The sequence below is a fragment of the Crotalus tigris genome, unplaced genomic scaffold (assembly GCF_016545835.1).
Source record: "Crotalus tigris isolate CLP2741 ecotype Arizona unplaced genomic scaffold, ASM1654583v1 scf7180000017545.3456711, whole genome shotgun sequence".
Lineage (NCBI taxonomy): Eukaryota > Metazoa > Chordata > Lepidosauria > Squamata > Viperidae > Crotalus > Crotalus tigris.
In genome coordinates this window covers 1402907-1426158 of record NW_024096464.1, presented here as the reverse complement: position 1 = coordinate 1426158, position 23252 = coordinate 1402907, and the positions used below count along the sequence as shown (strand labels likewise).

Genomic DNA, 23252 nt, shown 5'->3' with positions numbered 1-23252 from the left:
CAGGATGACTCCCATGAAAGGAATACAGTAATTAAAGGAGAACATCTGTCCAAAAGGACCGGAAGCAATAGAAAAGAACACAGTGTTGCACTATGTGTTAAAAATACACATTCCTGCTCAGAAAACAAAATGAATGAAGCTGGCTCGAGGTTGAAGAAATTTATTGAAACTAACAGCATTTTTTTTTTACAAGAACGACTGCAAAGTTCCTTACTTTAGAAATAAAAATTAAATACACAAGTATCAGATGAGGGGAGAATAGGCTTAATACTAGTAGTTTTGAAAAACATCTTGGAATCTTAAACTACTGCAAACTGATATGACCCAGCAGTATGTTATTGCTGCAAAGAAGGCAAACATATAAACTGTAATAAACTTGTACAGCCTTTAAAAACATGTACCGTACCACTTTATCTGCTGAAGAATTTTTATGGCGGCAAAGAATAGTTAGAATAGACCAGGGGTAGGCAACCTTGGCTCTTTTATGACTCGTGGACTTCAACTCCCAGAATTCCTGAGCCAGCATAGCTCAAGAATTCTGGGATTTGAAACCCACGAGTCATAAAAGAGCCAAGGTTGCCTACCCCTGGAATAGACTATAAAGCAATGAAGAGGTTCAAAATGGGGAAAGTAATGAGCCAAGCCCATACATCAGGGGTGTCAAACTCAATTTCATTGCGGTTGCCCTCGGGGGGGGGCGGGCAGGTGTGGCCAGGGTGGGTGTAGCCTACTGGGTGGGCATGGAGTGGGTGTGGCCTACTGGGTGGGCATGGCCAGCTCTACATCGTTTGTGTCAAAGGGGCCTGGGCAGGAGTAGGACAGATCTGAGGGTCTCTGGCAGAAGGAGGTGGGATCAGGGCAAGTGCCAAGGCATGGTCCACTTGAGGAGCCTCACTGTTCCTCTCAGGCCATGTGGGGTGGCTGGATGATGGTGTGGGCTGCCTGGAGCCCTGGGCAGCAGAGGTCAAATGCCCAGCCTAGCCCTTGACCACCTGCAGCACCAAGCCCAGCCCCACTTCCCCAAGGGGGCACCCAGCTGCACTTACCTACTCCTCAAGGCTGCTGCTGCTGTGCTTGCTCTCCTTAGCCAGGTTGCTCATGATGGGTACCAGGGCAAAGTCAGAGGGAGGCCCATTCCATCTCCATGGGAGGAGACCTGGCTTTGTATCCAAAGCTTCCTGAGCAATAGGATGGGAGACCCCCCCAGGATAGGCCAGGAGGAGGGGGCAAGGGAATGGTAAAAGGGCAGCAGGACCGGACTAAGGCAGGACTTCCCTCAGACCCCCCCCCTTCTTCTTTCCTTTCTTCCTTCCTAAGTACAGAGTGGTGGGAAAATATTTGAGATGAGGGAGGGAGAAAAACAGGCAAGAAACGCAGCTAGGGCCAGGGCCAAGGCAGCAGGGGCCATTTCCTCACTGTTTCCAGGTTTCCACATGAAACCACTTCGTGGGCCGCATCCAGCCCCCGGGCCTTGTGTTTGACATGTCTGCCCTACATTGTCACCTTATTTATTTAGAATGTATTATGCAGAATATAACATGAGAAATGATGGTCTAGGATCCAGTTAGAATTTGGAATTAAAATTACTAGGAGGAAAATCAACCTCTGCAGATATAAAAATGATACCACTCTGATGTGTAGAACTAAGGAAGACTTAAATAATCCCCTATTGAAGGTAAAAGAAGAGAATGAAAAAGGGATGGGTGTGTGTGGGTGTAAAAAACCTAAGATGTCAAAAGCTAATGCCAGCCCAATACAAATAGGCAGGGAAGTTGAAGTAACGGCAGATTTCACCTTCCTAGACTCAAAGATTTGCAGGTTAATAACTAGAGATGGCCACTACTTGGGAGAAAGACTATGACAAATCTAAAATACAGAGTTATCACACTGACAGCAAACAATGACAGACATCATTGTTTTCTCAGTTGGTTGTAAAAACTGAATCATTAGGAACTCTGGGCATGGTGCTAGAGGAAACTGTTGTGTATAACTTAAGTTAAAAGAGCCACCCATCATACCATATGAGAACAAGTGAAGGCTTAGACATTTTGGACAAATACAGGTAGTTCTCAACTTACAACCAGAACTGAGCCCAAAACTCCTGTTGCTAAGCGAGACAGTTGTTAAGTGAATTTTGCCCCATTTTATGATCTTTGTTGCCATAGTTAAGTGAATCACTTCAGTTGTTAAGTTAGTAACACGGTTGTTAAGTGAATCTGGCCTCCCTATTGACCTTGCTTGTCAAAAAGTCACAAAAGGTAATCATGTGACCCTGGGATACTGCAACCATCTTAATTATGAACCAGTTTACCAAGCATCTGAATTTTGGGGATGCTGCAATGATCGCTAAGTATGAAAAATGGTCATAAGTCACTTTTTCAGTGCCGTCGTAACTTTGAACAGTCAGTAAATGAACTGTTGTAAATCGAGAGCTACCTATAATATAATGTAGGCAAGAGCTACTTAAAAAGATCATAGTATTTGCAATAATTAAAAGCAACCAAAAAATAGACACAGAAGACGTGGCAAGATATTATCACTGGTGGTACAAAGTATAAGGTTACAAGACTTCAAAAAAAGCAATTATTGAGGAACAAAAAACTTGGTAAAATGTTGTCCACCAAATCATAGAGATGAAACCAACCAAGCAACTGAATAACAACAATGAAAGAAAACGAAGAAAAGGTTGCAAAATTTCAGGATTTTAAGTGATAGATCAAATTCTTTTTAGTCAAATAAATGGAGTTTTTATACATTCACATTTTTACTGATAAATCATCTTGCTGGAGTTTATCTGCAAATGTGTGAAACTGAGAGAACTCCTGGACAAAGATTTAAAAATCTGGTTTATAAACTCATCCACGTACTGTAATTACATGTCTCTAGGTTTGCTGGTTAATAGAATTGATAAACCTACTTTAAGCAGGAGAGAGGAAGTGAGCCACTTGGAGCAGCTGCTGGAAATTACTGAACTTTTTACAATTCTCATTCCAAGCCTGCTGATGTCCTGCCTTCTTCTTTGGAAGAAGAGGAAAAACTTGATCGGTTCCAAAGATCAGTACCAAATTGGCTGGAGAGCACACACAGAGTAGCTGCACTCCACTGCTTTCTTTGGAAACATAATTTTAAAAAAATGGTAGGACACCCCACATAGTAGATATTTTTGTAGTGATGCTTAACATATTTTTGATATTCCTAATGTATGTACCATCAGTCCCCAAAATGTCAGGAGTCTAGATTTAGAAGCATAATAATATATTAGTTTCATCATGAGAACTCTTCTCCATCTTTGCTTAGAATTGTCATCTATTTAAGGCATCCAGCTAAAATCCAGAAAGAATGATTCAGTAGCTTGATACATGGAAATTACTCACTTCCACATATCAAATAGCCTTTGTCAGTTATAATCCAAGATCTATACATATTTTGATAGATATATTCAGAAAGGGCATAATCCTTTATAATTTCAAATTATAACATAAAATGTGACCAAATGGATACAATTTTTAAATTATTTTAAAAGACTGGATCACCTTTATTCCAGTATTTTAATTTCTGTACTATTCAAATGCTCAGTCCCATTTATTACAAATATAGTTACAAACTGTATAGCTTACTTGGTTGGCATGACTAAGAGGCAAACCCCATAACTTTTCAAATGCTTATTTGTTAAATTTAACAGGCAATATACAGTGTATATGCATGGAACTATTTTACTTTTCCTAAACTTTGGCGAGAAAATATTCAGTTTAAAATTAGTGATGAAACCAAACTGCCACTAAAGATTATCAGAAATGTCATTTTCCCTCTGATGTGCACTTCTTTTCTACATCTGCTATTTAATAGTAAATATGAGATGTATGTCCTATAACACGATCCACATAATTCTGAACTTTTTCAACTCAATAGAAAATACCAACAGAAAAAGCAAACAGAATATTTATATCTATTTACAATTTGCAGCATTTTCACCTAGTACTGAGACAACATTAATATTTGGATAATAGTGTCTAGCTACATCAGTTTAATCTAGCAGCTTTTTATTTTCCAACTTAAAAAAAAAATACAATTCAGCCAATAGAACAAATGTTTAAATGGTCTACTTTTGTGAAACTAGTCAATAAATCCCTACCAAAACTGAAATAGCCCTGGGATTGTTCATTCAAAATGTGTTGGTCATTCTGAAAGTACAGTGCTTGCCAATTGTTTTGGAAAACATTATCAGCAATGTTGCTTGTTTTACCTGATTCATTTTTCATAGTGTTACTAGTGAAGATCTAAGTTTTGAGGGCAGGAATATCATTCAGGAGTAACTCATATAACTTCATGATCTAAGTTGGTCTGCAGTATGCTGTCCCCTTCAGAAGCCCAGAATTCTTCTCATAATAAAGCAACAGAAAGCAAGCTGAAAGATTTAATCACTAATTAGAAATGGAAACAATGTCCAGCTCCAGAGATATAATATTACTACTTACTTTGACAAACTAAAATATAGAAATAAGGAATTGTTTATCCTTAGTTCCTTACAAATTGTAATAATAATAATAATAATAATAATAACAACAACAACAACAACGGAAGATCTGCAAGAAATATCATTTGCCTGTAAGCAAAAACTGGTGGGATCATAAAACAGAGAAAGTCATAGAAAATGATAAAATTAAACTGCTCTGGGACTTCAGAATTCAAACAGACAAGCACCTGTAACATAAACACCCCAGACTTAACAATTATCGATAAGAAAGACAAAAAATCTGGATAGTGGATGTGGCAGTGCTTGGAGACAGCAGAATAGACAAGAAAGAACTGGAGAAGATAACAAAATACAAAGACCTACAAATAGAAATAGAAAGACTGTGGCAAAAGCAAGCAAGGGTAGTACCAATAGTAATAGGCTCCTTGGGTGCAATCCCAAAACAACTGGAGCACCACTTGAACACCATTGGCATTGACAAATTCGCTATTAGTCAATTGCAAAAGGCAGCCTTACTAGGAACTGCTTCCATCCTGCGACGATACCCGTAATACCATCAAACATCCACATCTGCCTATCCCAGGTCCTGGGTTAGGACTCGATAGGTAGGCAAAATGCCAAATCCAGTCTGAACATCTGGCTGACTGTGCAATGATCAATAATAATGATGATGATGATGATGATGATGATGATGATGATGATGATGATGATGATGGATAGTGGACATGGCAGTGCCTGGAGACAGCAGAATAGACGAGAAAAAACTGGAGAAGATAACAAAATACAAAGACCTACAAATAGAAATAGAAAGACTGTGGCAAAAGCAAGCAAGGGAAGTATCAATAGTGATAGGCTCCTTGGGTGCAATCCCAAAACAACTGGAGCACCACTTGAACACCATTGGCATTGACAAATTCGCTATTAGTCAGTTGCAAAAGGCGGCCTTACTAGGAACTGCTTCCATCCTGCGACGATATCTGTAATACCATCAAACATCCACATCTGCCTATCCCAGGTCCTGGGTAAGGACTCGATAGGTAGACAAAATACCAAATCCAGTCTGAACATCTGGCTGACTGTGCGATGATTGAGAATAATAATAATAATAATAATAATAATAAGAAGAAGAAGAAGAAGAAGAAGAAGAAGAAGAAGAAGAAGAAGAAGAAGAAGAAGAAGAAGAAGAAGAAGAAGAAGAAGAAGAAGAAGAAGAAGAAGAAGAAGAAGAAGAAGAAGAAGAATAAGAAGAAGAAGAAGAAGAAGAAGAATAAGAAGAAGAAGAAGAAGAAGAAGAAGAAGAAGAAGAAGAAGAAGAAGAAGAAGAAGAAGAAGAAGAAGAAGTTGGAAGGGACCTTGGAAGTCATCAAGTCCAACCCCCTGCTCAGGCAGGTAACTCTATACCATTTCGGACAAATGGCTGTCCAGTATCTTCTTAAAAACATCCAGTGTTGGAGCATTCACTGCTTCAGGAGGCAGGTTGTTCCACTGGTTAATTGTTCTAACTGCCAGGAAGTTTCTCCTTAGTTCTAGGTTGCTTCTCTCTTTGATTAGTTTCCATCTGTTGCTTCTTGTCCTGCCTTCAGGCGCTTTGGAGAATAGCTTGACTCCCTCTTCTTTGTGGCAGCTCCTGAGATATTGGAACACTGCTATCATGTCCCCCCTTGTCCTTCTCTTCGTTAAACTAGACATACCCAATTCTAGCAACCGTTCCTTATATGTTTTAACCTCCAGTCCCCTAATCATCTTTGTTGCTCTTCTCTGTACTCTTTCTAGAGTCTCAACATCTTTTTTACATCGTTGTGACCAAAACTGGATGCAGTATTCCAAGTGTGGCCTTACCAAGGCATTAAAGAGTGGTATTAATACTTCACGTGATCTTGATTCTATCCCTCTGTTAATGCAGCCTAGCACTGTGTTGGCCTTTTTGGCAGCTGCAGCACACTGCTGGCTCATATTTAGGTGATTGTCTACTAGGACTCCGAGGTCCCTCTCACAGTTACTACTATTGAGCAGGGTACCCCTATACTATACCTGTACATTTGGTGTTTTTTGCCTAAATGTAGAATCTTACTTTTTTCACCACTGAATTTCATTTTGTTAGATAGCACCCAATGTTCAAGTCTGTCCAGATCCTCCTGTATCCTAAGCCTGTCTTCTGTAGTGTTGGCTATTCCTGCCAACTTGGTGTCATCTGCAAATTTGATGAGTTCCCCATCTATCCCCTCGTCCAAATAGTTGATGAAGATGTTGAAGAGTACTGGGCCCAGAACAGAGCCCTGGGAGACCCCACTACACATTTCCCTCCATGTAGATGCAGTTCCATTGAGGACCACACGCTGAGTATGGCCGGTCAGACAGCTATGAATCCATCTGGTGGTGATGCTGTCTAATCCACATTTTTCTATCTATATGTTTTGTTTTCTTTAGCATTTTCTGTGAAGCTAGTTACTGTGGTTTCTAAACCAAATCTTATGTCTTTTTATTTTATCAACATTTCTATACAGTCTCCAATCTAAGGATTCTTAAGCATTAGATGATTTTGAAAAGCAACCAATAGTGGTTTAATAAACCATAATTAAATCATTCATTATGCTGAATCAAGTCTGTGTCTTATTCAAGAGTATCTCTTGAGAAAATATAGGCTAGAAATCTCATTTGTATTGAAACAGTCTATACACAGTTCTACTTATTTTCTAAAATAAACATTCTAGCATAAATCTTGAATTGATGATACCATGTGAACCTAACAAAAAACAATTCACATTCTATATGCTCCTGTTTATTAAATTCTTCTCTGTAGGTATTGGAAGATAGCTCATTGATATTTAAACTTTGGATTCCCAGCACCATTATACCAAAATGGTTTCAAAAATTAAATCTAAAGCAATTCCATCTTATTGCATATGGGCATTCAATACTGTCTTCTGCTAGGATGCTGAGAATAATACAGCAATACCAGGAGGACCACAATTATTACACCACTGTACAGTTTAATTAATACATTTGGGCAAGTTAATATTTTTCAAGCAATACCAGGAGGACCAATTATCACACCCCTGTACAGTTTAATTAATATATTTCAGCAAATTAATATTTTTCTCAAGCAACTGCAGCTCCCAACATCATTCATTTTAGCAACCTATTCAATCTAATGTTTTAACTACAAACATATCCTAATATCAAATAAAACAGTGACTGCACTATGTCGTTTTTTTAGAACAACAGAAATATATGATTACAACTGAGAAAACTATAACTTACATATCAGGGGAAAAGACCAATATGATTTGAAGGCATATCATTTTTTATCAAATCAGTAAGTTATTCTTCAGCATCCAAATAATCTCAAGCATTCAAAAATAAATTGTTCTTCAATACAGTAGACCGTTATCATTAACACTACTTGCTAAACGGGATGTTTCAACTCATTTCTAAAGAGTTCTCATCTGGAAAATCTTACATGAACTGATAACAGGAAGTTTACAACACAGGAAGGATGCAATACTGGTAAATATTTATATCACAATCTTCATACTGGAAGCTGTCTATACTCTAAAAGTGATAATATAATTGTAACATAAAGAGAAACACTCCCCAAATCTCAGATGTTGAAGCAAATAATTTATATACTGCAATCAGATATATTTTCAGGGTAAATAGATTTATCATATCACATAGCAGCAATTCTCAGAATTGAAGGAATAGCTATAGAAATATGGGCAAGTCAAACAAGATTCAATAAAGGTTCTAACCAAACTATGCCAGTAAATATGGAAAATGGCAGTGGCAGACAAAGTGGAAGAGGTCAGTCTACATATCCCTAACCAAAGGTTTTATAATAGAGTGTGCAAAGTATCATGCAATATCCTTAATTTCACACGCTAGCAAAATAATGTTTAGGATCATCCAATGCAGATTAAAAATCTATATGGAAAAAGAAATGCCAGATGTTTAAGGCTTTATAAAGGGTCAAGGGTCAAGATACATTATTGCTGATATGTGCTGGATAATTGAGAAGACCAAAGAATCTAAAAAAAAAAAAAGTCATGTGCTTCATTGATTATAGAAAGGTGGAAAAACCTCTCTCCATGGAACCAGTCCCTGGTGCCCAAAAGATTGGGGGTTGCTACTGTATAAAATGTATACTGTGCACTTCCCCACTACATGCAGAATATATATTGAGGGAATATGGATTAAAAGAAGATGAGTGTGGTTTTAAAATTGGAGGAAGAAACATAAATAGCCTGCACTGTGCTAAGCGGGAAATATTTGATGTAAAGACAATTGTTGTTGTTGTTGTTGTTATTGTTGTTAATTGCGAAGTCGTGTCCGACCCATCGCGACCCCATGGACAAAGTTCCTCCAGGTCTACCATTTTCTGGAGTCCATTTAAGTTCACACCTACTGCTTCAGTGACTCCATCCAGCCATCTCATTCTCTGTCATCCCCTTCTTCTATTGCCCTCAATCTTTCCCAGCATTAGGCCCTTCTCCAGTGAGTCCTTCCTTCTCATTAGGTGGCCAAAGTATTTGAGTTTCCACTTCAGGATCTGGCCTTCTAAAGAGCAGTCGGGGTTGATCTCTTCTAGGACTGACCGTTTTGAACGCCTTGCAGTCCAAGGGACTCGCAGGAGTCTTCTCCAGCACCACAGTTCAAAGGCCTCAATTCTTTTGCGCTCAGCCTTTCTTATGGTCCAACTTTCACAGCCATACACTGCAACTGGGAAAACCATGGCCTGGACTATACGCACTTTTGTTGGCAGGGTGATGTCTCTGCTTTTTAGTATGCTGTCTAGATTTGCCATAGCTTTCCTCCCCAGGAGCAAGCGTCTTTTAATTTCTTGGCTGCAGTCCCCATCTGAGGTGATCTTTGAGCCCAGAAAAATAAAATCTGTCACTACCTCCATTTCTTCCCCATCTATTTGCCAGGAATTGAGAGGGCCGGATGCCATGATTTTGGTTTTCTTAATGTTGAGTTTCAAGCCAACTTTTGCACTCTCCTTCTTCACCCGCATCAAGAGGCTCTTTAGTTCCTCTTCACTTTCTGCCATTAGAGTGGTATCATCTGCATATCTTAGGTTGTTGATATTTCTCCCGGCAATCTTAATTCCAACTTTTGATTCATCTAGCCCTGCCTTTCTCATGATGTGCTCTGCATATAAGTTAAATAGGCAGGGCGACAGTATACAGCCTTGCCGGACTCCTTTTCCAATTTTGAACCAATCAGTGGTTTTGTGTCCAGTTTTCACTGTTGCTTCTTGACCCGCATATAGGTTTCTCAAGAGACAAATAAGATGGTCTGGTATTCCCATCTCTTTAAGAACTTGCCACAATTTGTTGTGATCCACACAATCAAAGGCTTTAGCATAGTCAATGAAGCAGAAGCAATTTCAATGTTTATAATTATTTGATTCACCACTGCCAGATACAATGGGAAAGGATTTATACCTTAATAGTGCTTATACTGAGAATTTTAATTGTTTAATTAAAATTTAATTAAAACTTGTTTATTATTGTTTAAATTTTATATTTTGTAGTCAAAAATGATAAATAGTGGTGGCATCAATATAAACAGTTTAGAGTTGTGGGATTTCTCAAGATATAATTATTTTAGTTTTATATATTCAATTATTTAATCAATGAAATAATGAATTCTGTTTTATAATAATAGTAAATTATATTTGTTTACTGATACTTTATTTTCCATACAAGTGTTTTCTCATTTTTTTATTTATGTATTATTTTATTCTTCAAATGCTTTAAATATATATTTAAAACAGAAAACAAATTATGTTGAAACTATAATCATAGCTACACATTGCAATAGAAACCACATACTATGGATTTCAGACAACTTTTCATCTTTCTATAAAATATTGTTCTAAGCAATATATTATGAAAAATAGCAAGAACCATTTTTAAATTTTATTTATATATTTATTTTCAGGACTTCCAAATGACTCCAATTATAGTAGATTCTAACCAATATGCATAACTAATATGATAACCAGATTAAAAATAAATATATGATCCAAAATATCCAGGGACTTTTAGTCACATTTCACCCACAATTCTCTTCTGCACAGAAGAACAAGACCCCATAGAGAGTCCCAAAGGCACACCCAAAACAGCCAGGTCTCTTGAGTAGCTTTTTGAAAGCTCATATAAAAACAAATGGGGAAATGATGCTCGAGAGAGGGGAAACAACAGAAAAAGCTCTACTTGCTGGACTCTGCAGATGAATAGAATAGAATAGAATAGAATAGAATAGAATAGAATAGAATAGAATAGAATAGAATAGAATAGAATAGAATAGAATAGAATAGAACACAACAGTTGGAAGGGATCTTGTAGGTCATCTAGTCCAATCCCCCGCCCAAGCAGGAGACCCTACACCATTTCTGATGGATGGCAGTCCAGTCTCTTGACCGCCTCCAGTGATGAAGCACCAACAACATGTGAAGGCAGTCTGTTCCATTGGTTGATTGTTCTCACTGTCAGAAAATTTCTCCTTATTTCTAGGTTGAATCTCACCTTGTTCAGTTTCCATCCATTATTCCTTGCCTGGCCTTCAGATCCTTTGGAAAATAAGTTGACCCCCTCCTCTCTGTGACAGCCCCTCAAATATTGGACCACTGCTATCATATCTCCCCTGCTCCTTCTCTTCACTTTACAGTTCCTGTAACCATTCTTCATATGGGAGTTTCCAGTTCCCTAATCATCTTTGTTGCTCTTCTCTGAACTTTTTCTAAAGTTTCAACATCTTTTTTATAGTGTGGAGACCAAAACTGGATGCGGTATTCTAGGTGTGGTCTTACTAAGGCTTTATAGAGTGGTATTAGTACCTCACATGATCTTGATTGAATCCCTCTGTTAATGCAACTTAGGATTGCATTGGCTTTTTTGGCTGCCGCCACACACTGTTTGCTCATATTTAACTGAATATTAATTGAATTTAATTGAATTAATAGAAGGATCCTAAAGAGAGATGTCTCTTCCGGATAGGCAGAACCCATTGGGAAAAGGACATTTGAAGGGATCCATGAAAGCCTTTAAAAGTGATAACCACCACCTTGTATTACACTCAGAGGCAAAATGATCACCAGTTCAGCTCTGAGAGTAGTTGTCGGAAAGAGAAGTTTATTACTCTTCCAACCATTCTGTCTTGCTGATATTGAGGCTAACCTGTTCGTTTTTATCTAGCCTTCAGACAACAGGGCAGGGCATTTATTATGTTTCTTGTTCACCCCCAAGTCAATATACAGAGTTGAGTATCGATGCATTGATGATACCGGCCTCAATGGTAATAAATGATCTCACCCAACACTTTGATGTAGATACCAAAAAGGAGAAAAGAAAACACTGAGCTATGAGATATTCCACAGTGGAGAATCCTGGGATTCATCCTCTTTCCCTTCTCCACCTATTGAAATTGACTGTTCAGGAAGAAAACCACTTAAGAACAGGGCATCCAACCCCTAACCCTAACTACATTGAAACTGCCCGTTCAGGAAAAAATTGGACTTAAGAACAATGCATCCAACCTTTAACCTTTGCAGTTTGGTAAGATTCTAAGGATGATAGTATCATATGCTTCTGAAAGACCAACAGGAGCAGAAGGGGCGTTGTCTTACCTGAACGCCTTTTCTCAGCAGGATGATGTAGAGTCCAATGAATGGATGGGTTCTATGACAGCCTTCCTGCCCGGCAGACTGGGTAAAAACTTTGGCCACACCCCTTCCTTTGGGCGTGACCCCAGTTTTGACTTAGGCGAGAAACTTTGTTGGAATTAATATTGCAGCTCTTTATTATATACCTGCCTAGACCTAACCCCTGGGTGGGCTTGGACTCTACATCATCCTGCTGAGAAAAGGCGTTCAGGTAAGACAACGCCCTTCTCCAGCAGGATGGCTGTAGAGTCCAATGGATGGGACATACCAAAGCCCTCATGTCCCCCTGGGAGGGAATGTCTAGGCTACCGAATTCTGAGCAGATACGACTTGCTGTAGCACTCTTCTACCAAAGGCCGCGTCTGATGCGGCAAGGGAGTCTAAACGGTAATGCCGAATGAAGACAGACGGTGAAGACCAGGTTGCTGCTTTGCAAATTTCTTCTACCGGTGCCTGTGTTAGCCATGCCGCAGATGTGGCTGTGCTCCGTGTTGAATGGGCAGTCACATTTGCGGGTACTGGTAGTTCCTGCGAGGCATAGGCCTGGGCTATGCAGGCTCTGATCCACCTACCTATGGTGGAAGAAGACACTTTCTTTCCCATAGTTGATGACTGAAAGGAAACAAATAATGCCTCTGTCTTGCGGAAGGTCGCGGTGCGTTTCACGTAGAAACACAGCGCTCTGCGCACGTCCAGCTTGTGCCATTTATGCTCTAACCTATGTCTGGGTTTTGGACAGAAATCAGGAAGGGTCAGTTCCTGAGATCTGTGAAAGATGCTGTTTACCTTCGGAATGAAGACCGGATCTGGTCTAAGAACGACCTTGTCCTTGAAGAAGGTACACAGATCCTTTCTTACTGACAGTGCTGCTAGCTCTGAAATTCTCCTTGCTGAAGTAATTGCCACGAGGAAGGCTACCTTCAGCGATAGGTGATGGAGGGAACATGATTCCAGAGGTTCAAAGGGGGCTGATGTCAAGGCTAGAAGGACTTTAGGCAAGTTCCAAGACGGATACCTGTGTATGACTGGAGGTTTTGTGTTGGTTGCCCCTTTTAAAAAGGCGCTAATCGCTGGATGTTGCGCTAGGGATGTCAGGTTGTCGCAGGAGAGTACAGTTGAGAGAGCCGATATCTGTCTGCGGATAGTGTTGACTGAGAGGCCCTTATTAAGACCCTCCAAGAGATAATCTAGAATGTTGGGGATAGATGTTGCAGCTGGATCTAGGTGCAGAGAAACGCACCACCTACAAAAGCCCTTCCATGTGGCATTGTAAATCCTGTTTGTGGACGCTCGCCGTGAAGCTTGTATGATTGATATCACCCCTGCCGAGTAAGATTGCTTGGCTAAACTTTGCCGCTCAAGTGCCAGACGGCTAGTTGTAGCCACTGGGGGTCTGGGTGTACAAGCTTGCCCTGGCTGAGTGTTACTCTGTCCGGGGGAATCCTCCACGGGGGTGATATCGAAAGGTCCACGAGGTCGGCAAACCACGGACGCCGTGGCCAATGCGGGGCAACGCAGACTATCTCTGCACTCTCCCGGATCAGCTTGCATATGGTCGCCGGTATCAAAGGCAACGGAGGAAAGGCGTACAGGAGATGTGCCGGCCACCGACACCTGAGGGCATCCGTTCCCTCCGATCCCGGAGATGGGAATCTGGAGAAGAACCTGGGAAGTTGAGTGTTCTTGTGGTTGGCAAATAGATCCAGATGCGGTTGTCCGAATCTCCGGGAGATCTCCTCGAACAGAGCCGGATCCAGGCGCCATTCCGACTGATCCACCTTGGCTCTGCTCAGGGAGTCTGCCTGGGTGTTTGCCTCCCCCGATATGTGTTCTGCTCTGATAGAGCTCACATTGGTTTCTGCCCATCGAGCCAGATCTAATGCCTCCCTCATTAGTTCCACTGATCGCATTCCCCCTTCCTTGTTTACATGGGCCTTGGCCGCTACATTGTCTGTTAACACGAGGACGTGCCTCCTTGTTACTAGGTCTGAGAAATGACGTAGAGCCAGGTGGATGGCCCGGAGCTCTAGCCAATTGATGCTGTGTGAAAGGTCCTTCTGGACCCACTGGCCCTGTGCCATCTGGCTTCCCAAGTGGGCTCCCCATCCGAACAGGCTCGCGTCTGTCGTGAGCATGACCCTGTCCGGCTCTTTGAATGCACTCCCCTTGAGTGTCTTGGGGGATATCCACCATTTCAGTGATCTCATCACCTGTGCTGGTACCAAGACCCTCCTGTTGGAGGTGCTGAGATTCCTCCTCTGGTAGGGTAGGAGGAACCACTGCAACTCCCTCGAGTGGAGCCTTGCCCATGGTATAATGCCCATGCAAGATATCATCTTTCCCAGGAGTTTCGAGAGCTGTATCAAGGGCGCTCTCCTGATTCTCTGAATTTGGTGAATTAGCTTGGATATGCTGATTCGTCGTTCCTGGGAAAGGTATACCCTGCACTGTGACGAGTCTATTACTGCGCCTAGGTGTTGCAGTCTCCTTGAGGGAGTGAGATGACTCTTGGCCAGATTGACCGAGAATCCATGCTCCTGTAGGGTTCGAATTGTGGTCTTGAGATCTGCTTTTGCTTGTTCCTGGGATCTGGACTGGATCAAGATGTCGTCCAGATAAAACTGTACGCGAACCGGCATCATCCTGAGATGGGCCGCTATCACAGCTAGGATTTTGGTGAATACCCTTGGCGCTGAGGATAGCCCGAAGGGTAGGGCCCTGTATTGGTAATGTCGGCCCGCGTAGGTGAACCTGAGGAATTTCCGGTAACTGGGATGAATGGGAATGTGTAGGTACGCCACTGTCAGGTCTATTGAGGATAGTAGGTCGTCTTCCCTGACGCTGGCTAGGATGGATTTCAAGGAGTGCATCTTGAACCTCCTGTATTTTATGTAATAATTCAGGCCCTTCAGGTCCAGTATTGCTCTCCATCCTCCTGATGACTTCGGGATAACGAAGAGGATGGAATAGAATCCTCTTCCTTCCTCTCCCTTTGGTACCCTCTCTATGGCTTGGATTGACAGGAGGTGAGCTATGGCCAAAGTTAACAACCTTGCCTTGTGTACCTTTCTGGAGATGGGACATCTGATGAACCGGTTTGGTGGGGGAGAACAAAAGTCTAAGGTCAGACCATGTCTGACCGTCTCCAAGACCCAGGCGTCGGTAGTGGTCTGCTCCCAGACCTCGATGAAATTTCCTAACCGACCCCCGATGGGACTGTCCCCTTTGGCATCACTTGGTACGCTTAAAGGATCTGCCCCCCGATCCCCTATATGGACGTCTGGACTGGAACTGGCCCCTGGCTCCTGTGCTTTGGCGATCCTGGGGTCGATCCTGTCTCGGGTAGAAGGATTGCGAGCCTCTGGGCCAGTCCCAGGATTGCCCTGACCGAAAGGGCTGCCTCCATTCCCAGGGGCTCCCTGGACGGGATCCCTGTCTCCGGAAGTCTTGGCTGCTTCTCCTATCAAGCTTCTTTGATGGGTGCACTAAGATCTTCCTCTTGTCTCTGCCTTCACTGACATGCGGGTCCAGGATGGATCCAAATAGGGATGCCCCGCTGTATTTGGACGTCGAGAGACGCCATTTGGACCTCAGGTCTGTCTTCCAATTTTTGAGCCACAGTAGTCTACGTGAGGCCACTGTGGCTGCAATGGATCTTGCCGCGTACTTTGTTGCATACAGCGAAGCGTCCGCCATGAACTGAGAGGCCGCGAGGAGCTTGGCCAATGTCTGGTGTACTCTGACCTGATCTGGAGGCACCGTGCTTTGCAGTTCCCTCAACCACATGATGCAGGCCCTCGCGAAGAATGATGATGAAGTGGCTGCTCTGGCCGCCCAGGCTGCGGCCATGTGGGAACGACGGAGGGACTGTTCAAATTTCTTTTCCTCAGGTTTCAAGGCCTCCGCCATGTCCCCTGGAATTGCGGAGGTAGAAAATAATGAGATCAGAGGGTTATCTACCGTGGGGACCTCTAACATGTTCGAGAAAGAGGGAGAGAGGTTGAAAAGCTTCTTTTCCACACTATTGGGTACCGGTGGGCTTGCAAGTGAGGACCATTGTTCTTCTACCGTGGTCATGAAGACCTCCGGACATGGGATGTACTTATCCTGTGGAACCTTTTTTGCAAATAGAGGGTTGGCCTCCTTGCTTGTAGAGGGCTTCTCCTCCTGTACTGATGTGAGACTGACCGTGGAGACTGCCTTTACCAGTAGTGATTTTAGGAGTGCTGGGTTAAAGAGGCCAGAGCTTGTCGCCTGCTCAGGTGCGGTCTCCTCATCCTCCGAGAGGGGCATGTCTGACATATCGAGGTCTAATGAGTAACTCTCTCCTATTTGAGAGGAAGTCTCAGAAATGTTGGTAGGGGGCGGCTTAGTTCGTCCCTTATGGGGTGTATAAAGGGCCACTTGCCCCTTGGAAGCCATGAACTGGGAAAAGGCATCCTGCATGAATGCCTGAAATTGTGCCGACCATATGTTCTCCTGCGCTTTGTCGCTGGAGTGGCGCACTGGAGTATGGTCGGGTGAAGAAGCTGGTGAGGAGAGATTGGAGGAATCTAACTGTTCAGTTTCCCCAGGAAGAGACCAAGTTTTGAGAACCTCCTGGGCGGTAGGTTCCGAGTTGGGCGCCACCACTGGGACAGGGGAAACCACGCTTGTCCCATTGGAATTTCTCTGCGCCCTGCTAATTTGTCGTTCTAAAGCCAAATGTCTCCTCAAGGCCTCTCGCTCAGCCGTTTTAGATTGTCCCTTCTGAACAATGTGCTTTGTTTTAGCCTTCTTCTTCCCCCCCACCTCTGTTTCAGAGGATCTGCGTTTTGGTTGTTGCTGTGGGGGGGACAATTGAGGGACCTCAGTGACTGAATACGAGACATTGTCTGCCATTGCGCCAGGCACCCCGAGTAGGCAATGTCTGGAGTGGGGGGATCAAATACGCAGATCAGATGCAGATGCTTGGGGCTGTTGCCCTCCTCTGCCTATACAAACAATGGCCGGACAGACAGGATTCTTCGGACAGGAGTTCCTGCAAGGCAGTGACTAAAGGTCACTCTAGGAACAGTTAGAGAAATTATTCCTCCTCACCTCCTCACCTACGTCCAGACAAATGCATTTAATATCTCCCTCTCCCCCAGTCTGTGGCTGTGGCAGCAGACCACAATCGGAGCTGATGGTAGCTCTCTTCCTTCTTTCCTCTTCCTTCCTCTTGCCCCAATGTGTGGAGGTAACCTCAGGCAATCTTATAAAGAATCCCTTCTTTATCTGCAGGGGAAAGGAATCCGGATGGTAGCCCCACCCACAAAGGAAAACCGCGGGTTGATCCGCTTGTTCAAAATGGCGAATTGGAGGAAGCCCCGCCTCCCAATGGTAGCCCGGGAAGCCACGAGGCTCAATGGCGGAGCTCTAAGTTCGGCAACAGGAAAGTTCCTTTGGCCTTAAGGTGGCTGCGCCTCTCCGCTGAGGAGAAAGAAACGGCGCCAGAGCTCTGCTCTGTTCAGGGCGCGCTTCTCGCGCCGCTCAGCTGATCGATGCCGAGCGGCGGCGCGGTTTGCTGCTTCCCGCGCCGCTCAGCTGTTTAGCGCCGAGCGGCGTCTCTGCTTGGTCGGCCGAGCGCAGTCGGCCACTCAGCTGTTTGGCGGACCGGGTAGGTCCCCGCGGCAAACGGCTGCTCGGTGGGCCGGATATCGGGCGATCCGGCCCCGGTTCAAACCTCCCCTGCTAGCCGCCCTGATGCCCCTCTCACCACTCCGGCGATCCTGGCTGCACCTCAAGATTCTATCAGCTTAGCGGAGAACTTGCTTTCAAACTTGGAAGGAAGAGGGAATGATTTCTCTTATTTTGGAGTGAAATTCCTTTTGTTTTCTGAGAGCTGCTTCTCGCACTTCTACCAGGCTTCGAGACTGAGTCAAAACTGGGATCACGCCCAAAGGAAGGGGTGTGGCCAAAGTTTTTACCCAGTCTGCCGGGCAGGAAGGCTGTCATAGAACCCATCCATTCATTGGACTCTACAGCCATCCTGCTGGAGAAGGGTTGAACCTCCTCCTACCACGGGCCTGTCAGAAGTCATCCATAGGAACAACCGGTGTAGAGAAGCCAGTCTTTTTTAACTTAATAGCTTTTAGCATATTAGGAAGATATTAGGGTAAGCTGGCCAAGGTTGCATTCTACTTCACAGTTTCAGAGACAAATATTGAAGCTTCTGATTAATTTTGATATGTGCACATTTTAAGCAATTTTTAAAAAATTAAGGAGTTATTTCAGAATTATAGGCTTGCCCCAAAGTCCAGCTTTTATATTTTTAAAACTGATATTTAAATTTATTTTGACAATATAAAATGAACTACTGATCCTCCAAATCAAATGGATCAATTTCTACATTTCTATCAATGTTTTTAGCTCTACAGTGTCTTTTTCCAAATATTTTCCATACCATGTCAAAATATACTGCACTAAATTAAATCAAAAGGCAATAGTTTTACCAGATTTCTAAAGAAAGGTTATTAATGTCTCAAAACTTAAAATTGTTTTAGAATCACGTCCTGATTTTTAATACTTAGAAAAGCTAAACAGTGACAATTATTATTGTCTGAATTATTTCTTAATAAAGAGTGCAATTCAAACAGAAGTTGTAGGTATCTTCAAGGAATACAGTATTGTTCTCTTCTACAAACAAAATCATTTTCTATCTGCTATACTCCAATTCTTCCTGTAGAAATGTCATCAAATATCAAGATAGCTAAATAAAAAAAGTAGAAATAATTATTCTCCAACATTTCTTATGGAATTAAGGATAACTTGGTTTCATACATTTCACTGTAATCAATAACTGAAACTTCTGACATTTCAGCCCTATGATTCTATTATTCTAAAGTCTGAACTTAAATTAACATGTTTCAGTTCAACACCCCGAGGATTAGACATCTAGCTTCTCAAAAGATTTGTTATTGACACGAAGTTAATAATTCATAAAAACATACAAGTACCATAAACAGGACTAAATATATTCCAAGATACACTTATTGTATCTTTATGAGGTCCCCAAAATCCTGACATTTTCCCACCCAAAAACGTCTGGAAATAATTTGGACCTGACAGTCTGAGGGACTGGCTATTAAACTGGTGATAGTAGAACTGGCAGCTTCCAGAATGTTACATAATCGATGAGCAAATGTCTTCTAATTTTGAGAATGGACAGAACAACTAACTCAAAAAGAGATTAGGAAACAAAATCTAGAATTTAAATTCTGGAGCAATATATGGGTGGCTGAGGGAACGCACTTCATTTTTTTCTGCAATAAAGAAACTAAACTACTTACATCACATCTGTGGTTTCTGCATTAAGCAAGTTCCTGAATACCAGGTTTAGTATTTGGGGAATCAAAGTTTATTGCTAAACCTGATCAAAAGTCTGACAGAGGCCAAGGAAATATAGATACATGTAGATACAAAAAGGAGGATGGGCTCATCCTTAAATCATAATTTTATCACAAGTTTCTGTAGTCACAAATATTTAAAATACATCTTGCTGCCACAAATGGTTCAGGATTTTACAAATGAGTGCTGTTTTCATTGAAGGAAGAGTATCACTTAGTAAAGTTGAGAACTAAGAATCCTCAAAGTTTGATGATCAAGTTTTCAAAGGAAAAAATCTAAAATGAAAAATTGTACATAAAAAATTCCATTAGTCTTTATTTAATAGAAATTATAAGATTGGATAATATTTTATGTAGTTATCAAGCAAACATCTTTATAGAGGTTTTAGTTTGATGTATTCAAAGTATAAGGAATTATCACACTTAGTTCTGTAAAAAAAAAAGAAAGTAATGTGGTTGATGAGAAGTTTGATCTGCTCTTTCATTTCACATTACCCACCTGATAGGTAGGTGCAAGCAAAATGGCAGAAAAGTACAAAGAATTTTCTGGGCTATTAAAAGTTGGCAGTCAACCAACCTATGAATACCTACTTAACAGTGCAGCTGATACATACAATTAAAATATGGCTATTTTCGCTCAACAAAACAGAAAATTCTAAACTACACATTTTGATATATAAAGCTACATCCAGATAACCTACCTTTATTTGAGTACTTTGACTGCCAAAGCTAATAGTTCAGTTAAAAGAACACATCTATTCTGAGTTCCTAATTTTGATGTGAATAAAAATAGGTATGGTAGTGGTTTTTTACTTTATTTTTTATCAAATACCCCATTCGCTTTAGTGCATGATAGGAACATTCATTCTTATTCCCACTCTATTATATTTTCTTTGTGAAATTCCCCCCCCCTTCTTTTCAGCAAGTTGAAGGCGAGGACAGATAATTCTTATTAAATACCTGAACTGACTTTGTTGCCTTGTGGTTTTGAAATTTTAAATTGCCTTACCTCTGTTGTAGTATCAGATGAAATGGGAGCAGCATTGTGTTGTTTGATTTCTTTTGGTACAAGAAAGATCCAAGTAATTTAAGAATATCACCAAATATTTGTCTACCATAAGTTTAGAGCCAACATTTTTTATTTGTTCATGCTGAAACTAGCAATATTTTATGCCTTGGTGCTGGTGGAGCGATGCTTATTTAATAAGTCTCTAGTCCCTCAATTACAGCTACAAAATAGTGCTGCTTAGATGGTTCTATACAATCATGTAGCAACAGAACAGTTATAAGTATGAGAAAGAGTAAGACAGGCTCCAAATACAATGAGCATTTACCTATTTTATATTAAGAATCAGAAGTTTGTTTTAGCTGCTCCACTCAGCGCTAAATAGATTTGTTGTTTTGACTGATTTAAGTGATCTTTGAATTCATATTTAAGTCAGGGAGACTTAATTTGAAAGATTCAAAACAATATGCTTATCAGTATGTTATTCCTGGCTTTGTTCTTCAGTCTGCCTATACAGTATTAAGCAAGGCTTCAGCTTTGTTCAGGTTTCACATAATACATTATATATTGATTTGCACTGATTTGGCAAATTTATATCCAAAATTATGAGAAGAGGCTGCTGATTTCAGATCTCTCTGCAGCTGGCTTAGATATTATGAATAATCAAATATTGTTGAATCATATACATGGTATAACTGGGTATGACTGGTTCCTTAATTTCTGATATTTGTTTGAACATTTCTGAAATGAAAATAGACAGACATCAGCCGCATTAGAGCAAATTATCAAGCTGCTCCATAAAAGTAGTAGGTGAGCATTTCATTAAACATACATACATACATACATACATACATACACACATATATAGGCTCTACTAGACGAGTTGTACATTATTTTGTTGTGGAGTGCCAGTGCCTCAAAGATAATTTTATTTTTTTAAAAAAAATAGATTTAGCAACAGCAATTTCAGCTCATCAATTAATAATTGTGGCCAACTAAAATTAAATTTAAATAATAAACATTTCAGCAAGAATTTTGATTTTTTTTCTTTGCTGTCATAAGATGCCTGATAAGAGCAACAAGGTCACATAAAATATTATAGTGATTGTACTATTGCTCCTTGTATTTTATATCATTCCAAATATTGGCTTTGGCTTTGACTTTTGAAACCACTTTCATTTCCGAAGACATTGTTCTGTTTACCATCATCATCTGAAATGACACACTGCCCCACTTCCCAAGGAAAATTAGGATGGAAAAATATTTCTTCTTCTTCTGTAGTGTACTGTACTGTAACTATATATTTAGATAACCTATGATGACCCTCCCATTTTAAAGATAAATTGTTGGGGGCAAACTAGTCTTTTTTTTAACTAAATACAATACATTCTTCTACTCCTTGAAATCTTGCACTTCAGGAACTAACAGGCTCATTAAACTGCAATATATGAGGTTCAAAGAAGCATTTAACACATTTTCTGGAGAAAGATTTACAGTATTAGCAGTCGTAATCTGCCCACAAACCATTAAAGCATATCTGTTCTAACATACTTAAATAATGTGATGGATGGTTCTTAAACTTTTGTTTCAGAGATAAAAAAAAAATTGGGCAGAAGATTCTGAATAGGGTCTCCAGAAGTCATATGAATATTTAGATAAACAAATTAAATGAATACATAATCTAAATGCTATTCAAAACAAAAATGTTTCATTCTTAGAGGGGTAACAGACGTAAAAAAAATTGGAAGGTTAAAGAAAAACACAAAAAGGAATTAATTCTGATTACAATAAGCTGCTTTACTGTGACTACAAAGTTAATTTATCCTTGGTTTCCTTCAGACAGGATTATTGGCATTAACCTCAACCCAAAGCAATTTTAAGGATGACACAAGTGTTCATTCAAACACAGCTTGAACTATGGATCTAAGAAGGCTCAATTTAGTTAAAATGAAGTAAATACACATTTCTAGATTTCTTGGCATCAGAATCCAAAGTAGAGGCAAATCCAGACTTCATTTCATACCTTTTCACTTCTGTTTATACAGCAAAAGTGCACAATTCCCCCCACCCTTATTTTTTCTCTCAAATGGCTGGCATGCTTCTCTAAAGGTCTAATGGAAAATCTACATTTTAAATACTTTCTGAAAGGTGCCTCAAATGAGAACTAACCAAATCCTATGGAGAAGGGGCGTTGGTCTTACCTGAACGCCTTTTCTCAGTACGGAGATGGATAATCCACGGATGGGTTTTCTCTGTCTGCCTGCTCTTGGGACCAAATAGCCAAAGCTTGACACGCCACCACTTCCTGTGGAGTCCATTCTTAACGAGGGCAAATTGGCTGATGATTGACGAGGTATTGGCTCTCAGCTCCTACTAGCGGCCTGCTGGCCTTGGGGTAGGTGTGGATTATCCATCTCCGTACTGAGAAAAGGCGTTCAGGTTAAGACCAACGCCCCTTCTCCAGTACAGGAGATGGATAATCCACGGATGGGACGTACCAAAGCCTCACTGTCCCAAGGGGTGGGAAACAGATAAGGCCGGTAGATTAACCCCTTCTTACTTTATCCCACCAAGTCAGCCAAGAATTATGCATGTATGTATTTGCGATAAGATTATTAATGTCCTGAGAGATCAAGAGCCCTACAGCCAAAAAATGCAGTACTTAGTAAGAAAATAGGAGATTGATTTTTTTCTATTAAAAAAAAAACCCAAAAGACTTCTAGGAGATCAATGTTC

At 41.0% G+C, this 23252-nt stretch overlaps 1 protein-coding gene across 8 annotated transcripts in view; it reads right to left on the bottom strand.

The window, feature by feature from the left end:
• NUMB (NUMB endocytic adaptor protein) overlaps positions 1 to 23252 on the bottom strand; it is a 77891-nt gene that overhangs the window by 30210 nt on the left and 24429 nt on the right. Inside the window, exon 1 of one of the 8 annotated variants that reach the window (XM_039332195.1) lies at positions 7736 to 7758. The exons of 6 other annotated variants lie outside the window; for them this stretch is intronic. The gene's annotated coding sequence lies outside the window, so the exon portion shown is untranslated. Of the gene's footprint in view, positions 1 to 4990; positions 5013 to 7735; positions 7759 to 23252 lie in introns of those variants that run through there. One more of the 8 variants, XM_039332276.1, reaches the window with a different exon arrangement.